At 53.1% G+C, this 9,568-nt stretch overlaps 2 non-coding genes across 2 annotated transcripts; both read left to right on the top strand.

Moving 5' to 3' along the window:
- Window positions 1-4,974: 4,974 nt before the first annotated feature.
- TRNAK-CUU (transfer RNA lysine (anticodon CUU)) lies at window positions 4,975-5,048 on the top strand. Its single transcript has one exon. It is a non-coding gene; the product is annotated as a tRNA-Lys (tRNA).
- A 4,244-nt stretch (window positions 5,049-9,292) lies between these two features.
- TRNAN-GUU (transfer RNA asparagine (anticodon GUU)) lies at window positions 9,293-9,366 on the top strand. The gene has a single exon. It is a non-coding gene; the product is annotated as a tRNA-Asn (tRNA).
- The last annotated feature ends 202 nt before the right edge of the window (window positions 9,367-9,568 follow it).

Raw genomic sequence — 9,568 nt, forward strand, 5'->3', positions numbered from 1 at the left:
AGCCCACCTGGGGGCGGTGTGTCGCTTTTTTCTGCGCTGATAGCTTTGGAGAAATGTCCTGACGGTGGTCAGAGTGCTGCACTACTGTCTCTGTGGCGCAACTGACTAGCGCGTTCGGCTGTTAACCGAAAGGTTGGAGGTTTGAGCCCACCCGGGGGCGGTGTGTCGCTTTTTTTCTTTGCGCTGATAGCTATGGAGGAATGTTCTGACGGTGATGAGAGTGGAGCACGACTGTCTCCGTGGCGCAATGCGCTAGCGCGTTCGGCTGTTAACCGCAAGTTTGGAGATTTGAGCCTACCCGGGGGTGGTGTGTGGCTTTTTTTTGCGCTGATAGCTTTGGAGAAATGTTCTGACGGTTTTGAGAGTGCTGCACTACTGTCTCCATGGCGCAATTGGCTAGCGCGTTCGGCTGTTAACCGATAGGCTGGAGGTTCGAGCCCTCCCGGGAGCGGTTTGTCGCTTTTTTTCTTCTTCGCGCTGATAGGTTTGGAGAAATGTTCTGACGGTGGTGAGAGTAGAGCACGACTGTCTTCGTGGCGCAATGGGCTTGTGCGTTCGGCTGTTAACCGCAAGTTTGGAGGTTTGAGCCAACCCGGGGCGGTGTGTCGCTTTTTTTTGCGCTGATAGCTTTGGAGAAATGTTCTGACGGTGGTGAGAGTGCTGCGCTACCGTCTCCGTGGTGCAATTGGCTAGCTCGTTCGGCTGTTAATCGAAATTTTGCAGGTTCGAGCCCTCGCGGGAGCGCTGTGTCGTATTTTGTTTCTTTGCGCTGATAGCTTTGGAGAAATGTTCTGACGGAGGTGAGAGTGCTGCACTACTGTCTCCGTGGTGCAATTGGCTAGCGCGTTCGGCTGTTAACCGATAGGCTGGAGGTTCGAGCCCTCCCGGGAGTGGTTTGTCGCTTTTTTCTTCTTTGCGCTGATAGCTTTCTAGAATTGTTCTGACGGAGGTGAGAGTGGAGCACAGCTGTCTCCTTGGCGAAATTGGCTAGCGCGTTCGACCGTTAACCAAAATGATGGAGGTTCGAGCCCTCCCGGGAGTGGTGTGTCGCCTTTTTTTTTCTTTGCGCTGATAGCCTTGGAGAAATAATCTGACGGTTTTGAGAGTGCTGCACTACTGTCTCCGTGGCGCAATTGGCTAGAGCGATCGGCTGTTAACCGAAAGGTTGGAGGTTCGAGCCCTCCCGGGAGCGGTGTGTCACTTTTTTTCTCTTCGCGCCGATAGCTTTGGAGAAATGCTCTGACGGAGGTGAGAGGGCTGCACTACTGTCTCCGTGGCGCAATTGGCTAGCGCGTTCGGCTGTTAACCGATAGGCTGGAGGTTCGAGCCCTCCCGGGAGTGGTTTGTCGCTTTTTTCTTCTTTGCGCTGATAGCTTTCTGGAATTGTTCTGACGGAGGTGAGAGTGGAGCACAGCTGTCTCCTTGGCGAAATTGGCTAGCGCGTTCGGCCCTTAACCAAAAGAATGGAGGTTCGAGCCCTCTCGGGAGCGGTGTCTCGTCTTTTTTTTTGCGCTGATAGCCTTGGAGAAATAATCTGACGTTCGTGAGAGTGCCTCACGACTTTCTCCGTGGCGCAGTTGGCTAGCGTGATTGGCTGGTAACGGAAAGGTTGGAGGTTCGAGCCCTCCCTGAAGTGGTGTGTCGCTTTTTTTTCTTTGTGCTGATAGCTTTCTAGAATAGTTCTGACGGAGGTGAGAGTGGAGCACAGCGTTCTCCTTGGCGAAATTGGCTAGCGCGTTCGACCGTTAACCAAAACGATGGAGGTTCGAGCATTCCCGGGAGTTGTGTGTCGCCTTTTTTTTCTTTGCGCTGTTAGCCTTGAAGAAATAATCTGACGGTGGTGAGGGTGCCTCACAACTTTCTCCGTGGCGCAATTGGCTAGCGCGATCGGCTGTTAACCGAAAGGTTGGAGGTTCGAGCCCTCCCGGGAGCGGTGTGTCACTTTTTTTCTCTTCGCGCCGATAGCTTTGGAGAAATGCTCTGACGGAGGTGAGAGTGCTGCACTACTGTCTCCGTGGCGCAATTGGCTAGCGCGTTCGGCTGTTAACCGATAGGCTGGAGGTTCGAGCCCTCTTGGGAGTGGTTTGTCGCTTTTTTCTTCTTTGCGCTGATAGCTTTCTAGAATTGTTCTGACGGAGGTGAGAGTGGAGCACAGCTGTCTCCTTGGCGAAATTGGCTAGCTCGTTCGACCGTTAACCAAAACGATGGAGGTTCGAGCCCTCCCGGGAGTGGTGTGTCGCCGTTTTTTTCTTTGCGCTGATAGCCTTGGAGAAATAATCTGATGGTGGTGAGAGTGCCTCACAACTTTCTCCGTGGCGCAATTGGCTAGCGCGATCGGCTGTTAACGGAAAGATTGGAGGTTCGAGCCCTCCCGGGAGTGGTGTGTCACATTTTTTTCTCTTCGCGCCGATAGCTTTGGAGAAATGCTCTGACGGAGGTGAGAGTGCTGCACTACTGTCTCCGTGGCGCAATTGGCTAGCGCGTTCAGCTGTTAACCGATAGGCTGGAGGTTCGAGCCCTCCCGGGAGTGGTTTGTCGCTTTTTTTCTTCTTTGCGCTGATAGCTTTGGAGAAAAGTTCTGACGGTGGTGAGAGTGCAGCACGACTGTCTCCGTGGTGCAATTAGCTAGTGCAATCGGCTCTTAACCGAAAGGTTGGAGGTTCGAGCCCACCCGGGGGCGGTGTGTCGCTTTTTTCTGCGCTGATAGCTTTGGAAAAATGTCCTGACGGTGGTCACAGTGCTGCACTACTGTCTCTGTGGCGCAACTGACTAGCACGTTCGGCTGTTAACAGAAAGGTTGGAGGTTTGAGCCCACCCGGGGGCGGTGTGTCGCTTTTTTTCTTTGCGCTGATAGCTATGGAGGAATGTTCTGACGGTGATGAGAGTGGAGCACGACTGTCTCCGTGGCGCAATGCGCTAGCGCGTTCGGCTGTTAACCGCAAGTTTGGAGGTTTGAGCCTACCCGGGGGTGGTCTGTGGCCTTTTTTTGCGCTGATAGCTTTGGAGAAATGTTCTGACGGTTTTGAGAGGGCTGCACTACTGTCTCCATGGCGCAATTGGCTAGCGCGTTCGGCTGTTAACCGATAGGCTGGAGGTTCGAGCCCTCCCGGGAGCGGTTTGTCGCTTTTTTTATTCTTTGCGCTGATAGGTTTGGAGAAATGTCCTGACGGTGGTGAGAGTGCTGCGCTACTGTCTCCGTGGCCCAATTGGCTAGCTCGTTCGGCTGTTAATCGAAATTTTGGTGGTTCGAGCCCTCGCGGGAGCGCTGTGTCGTACTTTGTTTCTATGCGCTGATAGCTTTGGAGAAATGTTCTGGCGGTGTTAGAGTGGAGCACGGCTGTCTCCGTGGCGCAATTGGCTAGCGTGTTCGGCCGTTAACCAAATGAATGGAGGTTCGAGCCCTCCCGAGAGTGGTATGTCGTCTTTTTTTCTTTGCGCTGATAGCCTTGGAGAAATAATCTGACGTTGGTGAGAGTGCCTCACGACTTTCTCCGTGGCGCAGTTGGCTAGCGTGATCGGCTGGTAACGGAAAGGTTGGAGGTTCGAGCCCTCCCTGGAGTGGTGTGTCGCTTTTTTTTCTTTGTGCTGATAGCTTTCTAGAATTGTTCTGACGGAGGTGAGAGTGGAGCACAGCTGTCTCCTTGGCGAAATTGGCTAGCGCGTTCGACCGTTAACCAAAACGATGGAGGTTCGAGCCCTCCCGGGAGTGGTGTGTCGCCTTTTTTTTCTTTGCACTGATAGCCTTGGAGAAATAATCTGACGGTGGTGAGAGTGCTTCACAACTTTCTCCGTGGCGCAAATGGCTAGCGCGATCGGCTGTTAACCGAAAGGTTGGAGGTTCGAGCCCTCCCGGGAACGGTGTGTCACTTTTTTTCTCTTCGCGCCGATAGCTTTGGAGAAATGCTCTGACGGAGGTGAGAGTGCTGCACTACTGTCTCCGTGGCGCAATCGACTAGCGCGTTCAGCTGTTAACTGATAGGCTGGAGGTTTGAGCCCTCCCGGGATTGGTTTGTCGCTTTTTTCTTCTTTGCGCTGATAGCTTTCTAGAATTCTTCTGACGGAGGTGAGAGTGGAGCACAGCTATCTCCTTCGCGAAATTGGCTAGCCCGTTCGACCGTTAACCAAAACAATGGAGGTTCGAGCCCTCCCGGGAGTGGTGTGTCGCCTTTTTTTTCTTTGCGCTGATAGCCTTGGAGAAATAATCTGACGGTGGTGAGAGTGCCTCACAACTTTCTCCGTGGCGCAATTGGCTAGCGCAATCGGCTGTTAACCGAAAGGTTGCAGGTTCGTGCCCTCCCGGGAGTGGTGTGTCGCCTTTTTTTTCTTTGCGCTGATAGCCTTGGAGAAATAATCTGACGGTGGTGAGAGTGCCTCACAACTTTCTCCGTGGCGCAATTGGCTAGCGCGATCGGCTGTTAACCGAAAGGTTGGAGGTTCGAGCCCTCCCGGGAGCGGTGTGTCACTTTTTTTCTCTTCGCGCCGATAGCTTTGGAGAAAAGTTCTGACGGTGGTGAGAGTGCAGCACGACTGTCTCCGTGGCGCAATCAGCTAGTGCAATCGGCTCTTAACCGAAAGGTTGGAGGTTCGAGCCCACCCGGGGGCAGTGTGTCGCTTTTTTTTCTTTGTGCTGATAGCTTTCTAGAATTGTTCTGACGGAGGTGAGAGTGGAGCACAGCTGTCTCCTTGGCGAAATTGGCTAGCGCGTTCGACCGTTAACCAAGCGATGGAGGTTCGAGCCCTCCCAGGAGTGGTGTGTCGCCTTTTTTTTCTTTGCGCTGATAGCATTGGAGAAATAATCTGACGGTGGTGAGAGTGCCTCACAACTTTCTCCGTGGAGCAATCGGCTAGCGCGATCGGCTGTTAACCGAAAGGTTGGAGGTTCGAGCCCTCCCGGAAGCGGTGTGTCACTTTTTCTCTCTTCGCGCCGATAGCTTTGGAGAAATGCTCTGACGGAGGTTAGAGTGCTGCACTACTGTCTCCGTGGCGCAATTGGCTAGCGCGTTCGGCTCTTAACCGATAGGCTGGAGGTTCGAGCCCTCCCGGGAATGGTTTGTCGCTTTTTTCTTCTTTGCGCTGATAGCTTTGGAGAAAAGTTCTGACGGCGGTGAGAGTGCAGCACGACTGTCTCTGTGGCGCAATTAGCAAGTGCAATCGGCTCTTAACCGAAAGTTTGGAGGTTCGAGCCCACCCGGGGGCGGTGTGTCGCTTTTTTTTTCTTTGTGCTGATAACTTTGGAGAAATGTTCTGAAGGTGGTGAGAGTGGAGCAGTACTGTCTTCGTGGCAAAATTGACTAGCGCGTTCGGCTGTTACCCGAAAGGTTGGAGGTTTGAGCCCACCCGGGGGTGGTGTGTCGCTTTTTTTCTTTGCGCTGATAGCTATGGAGGAATGTTCTAACGGTGATGAGAGTGGAGCACGACTTTCTGTGTGGCGCAATGGGCTAGCGCGTTCGGCTGTTAACCGCAAGTTTGGAGGTTTGAGCCCACCCGGGGGTGGTGTGTGGCTTTTTTTGCGCTGATAGCTTTGGAGAATTGTTCTGACGGTTTTGAGAGTGCTGCACTACTGTCTCCATGGCGCAATTGGCTAGCGCGTTCAGCTGTCAACCGATATGCTGGAGGTTCGAGCCCTCCCGGGAGCGATTTGTCGCTTTTTTTTTCTTTGCGATAATAGCTTTGGAGAAATGTTCTGACGGTGGTGAGAGTGCTGCACTACTGTCTCCGTGGCGCAACTGACTAGCGCGTTCGGCTGTTAACCGAAAGTTTTGAGGTTTGAGCCCTCCCGAGAGCGGTGTCTCGTCTTTTTTTTTGCGCTGATAGCCTTGAAGAAATAATCTGACGTTGGTGAGAGTGCCTCACGACTTTCTCCGTGGCGCAGTTGGCTAGCGTGATCGGCTAGTAACGGAAAGGTTGGAGGTTCGAGCCCTCCCTGGAGTGGTGTGTCGCTTTTTTTTTCTTTGTGCTGATAGCTTTCTAGAATTGTTCTGACGGAGGCGAGAGTGGAGCACAGCTGTCTCCTTGGCAAAATTGGCTAGCGCGTTCGACCGTTAACCAAAACGATGGAGGTTGGAGCCCTCCCGAGAGCGGTATGTCGTCTTTTTTTCTTTGCGCTGATAGCTTTTGAGAATTGTTCTGATGGTGGTGAGAGTGGAGCACGACAATCTCCGTGGCGCAATTGGCTAGCGCGTTCGGCCCTTGACCAAAAGGATGGAGGTTCCAGCCCTCCCGGGAGTGGTGTCTCGTCTTTTTTTTGCGCTGATAGCCTTGGAGAAATAGTGTGACGTTGGTGAGAGTGCCTCACGACTTTCTCCGTGGCTACGTTGGCTAGCGTGATCGGCATGTAACGGAAAGGTTGGAGGTTCGAGCCCTCCCGGGAGTGGTGTGTCGCTTTTTTTCTTTGTGCTGATAGCTTTCTAGAATTGTTCTGACGGAGGTGAGAGTGGAGCACAGCTGTCTCCTTGGCGAAATTGGCTAGCGCGTTCGACCGTTAACGAAAACGATGGAGGTTCGAGCCCTCCCGGGAGTGGTGTGTCGCCTTTTTTTTCTTTGCGCTGATAGCCTTGGAGAAATATTCTGACGGTGGTGAGAGTGCCTCACAACTTTCTTCGTGGCGCAATTGGCTAGCGCGATCGGCTGTTAACCGAAAGGTTGGAGGTTCGAGCCCTCGCGGGAGCGGTGTGTCACTTTTTCTCTCTTCGCGCCGATAGCTTTGGAGAAATGCTCTGATGGAGGTGAGAGTGCTGCACTACTGTCTCCGTGTCGCAATTGGCTAGCGCGTTCGGCTGTTAACCGATAGGCTGGAGGTTTGAGCCCTCCCGGGAGTGGTTTGTCGCTTTTTTCTTCTTTGCGCTGATAGCTTTGGAGAAAAGTTCTGACAGTGGTGAGAGTGCAGCACGACTGTCTCCGTGGCGCAATTAGCTAGTGCAATCGGCTCTTAACTGAAAGGTTGGAGGTTCGAGCCCACCCGGGGGCGGTGTGTCGCTTTTTTTCTTTGTGCTTATAGCTTTGGAAAAATGTTCTGAATGTGCTGAGAGTGGAGCAGTACTGTATTCGTGGCGAAATTGACTAGCGCGTTCGGCTGTTACCCGAAAGGTTGGAGGTTGGAGCCCTCCCGGGAGCGGGGTGTCGCTTTTTTCTTCTTTGCGCTGATAGATTTGGAGAAATGTTCTGACGGTGGTGAGAGTGGAGCATGACTGTCTCTGTGGCGCAATGGGCTAGTGCGTTCGGCTGTTAACCGCAAGTTTGGAAGTTTGAGCCAACCCGGGGGTGGTGTGTCGCTTTTTTCTGCGCTGATAGCTTTGGAGAAATGTCCTGACGGTGGTCAGAGTGCTGCAATACTGTCTCTGTGGCGCAACTGACTAGCGCGTTCGGCTGTTAACCGAAAGGTTGGAGGTTTGAGCCCACCCGGGGGCGGTGTGTCGCTTTTTTTCTTTGCGCTGATAGCTATGGAGGAATGTTCTGACGGTGATGAGAGTGGAGCACGACTGTCTTCGTGGCGCCATGGGCTAGCGCGTTCGGCTGTTAACCGCAAGTTTGGAGGTTTGAGCCCACACGGGGGTGGTGTGTTGCTTTTTTTGCGCTGATAGCTTTGGAGAAATGTTCTGACGGTTTTGAGAGTGCTGCACTACAGTCTCCATGGCGCAATTGGCTAGCGCGTTCGGCTGTTAACCGATAGGCTGGAGGTTCGAGCCCTCCCGGGAGCGGTTTGTCGCTTTTTTTCTTCTTTGCGCTGATAGGTTTGGAGAAATGTTCTGACGGTGGTGAGAGTGGAAAACGACTGTCTCCGTGGCGCAATGGGCTAGTGCGTTCGGCTGTTAACCGCAAGTTTGGAAGTTTGAGCCAACCCGGGGGTGGTGTGTCGCTTTTTTCTGCGCTGATAGCTTTGGAGAAATGTCCTGATGGTGGTCAGTGTGCTGCACTACTGTCTCTGTGGCGCAACTGACTAGCGCGTTCGGCTGTTAACCGAAAGGAAGGAGGTTTTAGCCCTCCCGGGAGCGGTGTGTCACTTTTTTTCTCTTCGCGCCGATAGCTTTGGAGAAAAGTTCTGACGGTGGTGAGAGTGCAGCACGACTGTCTCCGTGGCGCAATCAGCTAGTGCAATCGGCTCTTAACCGAAAGGTTGGAGGTTCGAGCCCACCCGGGGGTGGTGTGTCGCTTTTTTTTCTTTGTGCTGATAGCTTTCTAGAATTGTTCTGACGGAGGTGAGAGTGGAGCACAGCTGTGTCCTTGGCGAAATTGGCTAGCGCGTTCGACCGTTAACCAAAACGATGGAAGTTCGAGCCCTCCCGGGAGTGGTGTGTCGCCTTTTTTTTCTTTGCGTTGATAGCCTTGGAGAAATAATCTGACGGTGGTGAGAGTGCCTCACAACTTTCTCCGTGGCGCAATTGGCTAGCGCGATCGGCTGTTCTCACAACTTTCTCCGTGGCGCAATTGGCTAGCGCGATCGGCTGTTAACCGAAAGGTTTGATGTTCGAGCCCTCCCGGGAGCGGTGTGTCACTTTTTTTTCTTCGCGCCGATAGCTTTGGAGAAATGCTCTGACGGAGGTTAGAGTGCTGCACTTCTGTCTCCGTGGCGCAATTCGCAAGCGCGTTCGGATGTTAACCGATAGGCTGGAGGTTCGAGCCCTCTGGGGAATGGTTTGTCGCTTTTTTCTTCTTTGCGCTGATAGCTTTGGAGAAAAGTTCTGACGGCGGTGAGAGTGCAGCACGACTGTCTCCGTGGCGCAATTAGCTAGTGCAATCGGCTCTTAACCGAAAGGTTGGAGGTTCGAGCCCACCCGGGGGCGGTGTGTCGCTTTTTTTTCTTTGTGCTGATAACTTTGGAGAAATGTTCTGAAGGTGGTGAGAGTGGAGCAGTACTGTCTTCGTGGCAAAATTGACTAGCGCATTCGGCTGTTACACGAAAGGCTGGAGGTTGGAGCCCTCCCGGGAGCGGGGTGTCACTTTTTTCTTCTTTGCGCTGATAGGTTTGGAGAAATGTTCTGACGGTGGTGAGAGTAGAGCATGACTGTCTCCGTGGCGCAATGGGCTAGTGCATTCGGCTGTTAACCGCAAGTTTGGAGATTTGAGCCCACCCGGGGGCGGTGTGTCGCTTTTTTTCTTTGCGCTGATAGCTATGGAGGAATGTTCTAACGGTGATGAGAGTGGAGCACGACTGTCTCTGTGGCGCAATGGGCTAGCGCGTTCGGCTGTTAACCGCAAGTTTGGAGGTTTGAGCCCACCCGGGGGTGGTGTGTGGCTTTTTTGCGCTGATAGCATTGAAGAATTGTTCTGAAGGTTTTGAGTGTGCTGCACTACTGCCTCCATGGCGCAATTGGCTAGCGCGTTCGGCTGTTAACCGATAGGCTGGAGGTTCGAGCCCTCCCGGGAGCGGTTTGTCGCTTTTTTTTCTTTGCGCTGATAGGTTTGGAGAAATGTTCTGACGGTGGTGAGAGTAGAGCACGACTGTCTCCGTGGCGCAATTAGCTAGTGCAATCGGCTCTTAACCGAAAGGTTGGAGGTTCGAGCCCACCCGGGGGCGGTGTGTCGCTTTTTTTTCTTTGTGCTGATAGCTTTGGAGAAATGTTCTGAAGGT

This window comes from Rhipicephalus microplus, chromosome 8 (genome assembly GCF_043290135.1).
Source record: "Rhipicephalus microplus isolate Deutch F79 chromosome 8, USDA_Rmic, whole genome shotgun sequence".
Taxonomy (NCBI): domain Eukaryota; kingdom Metazoa; phylum Arthropoda; class Arachnida; order Ixodida; family Ixodidae; genus Rhipicephalus; species Rhipicephalus microplus.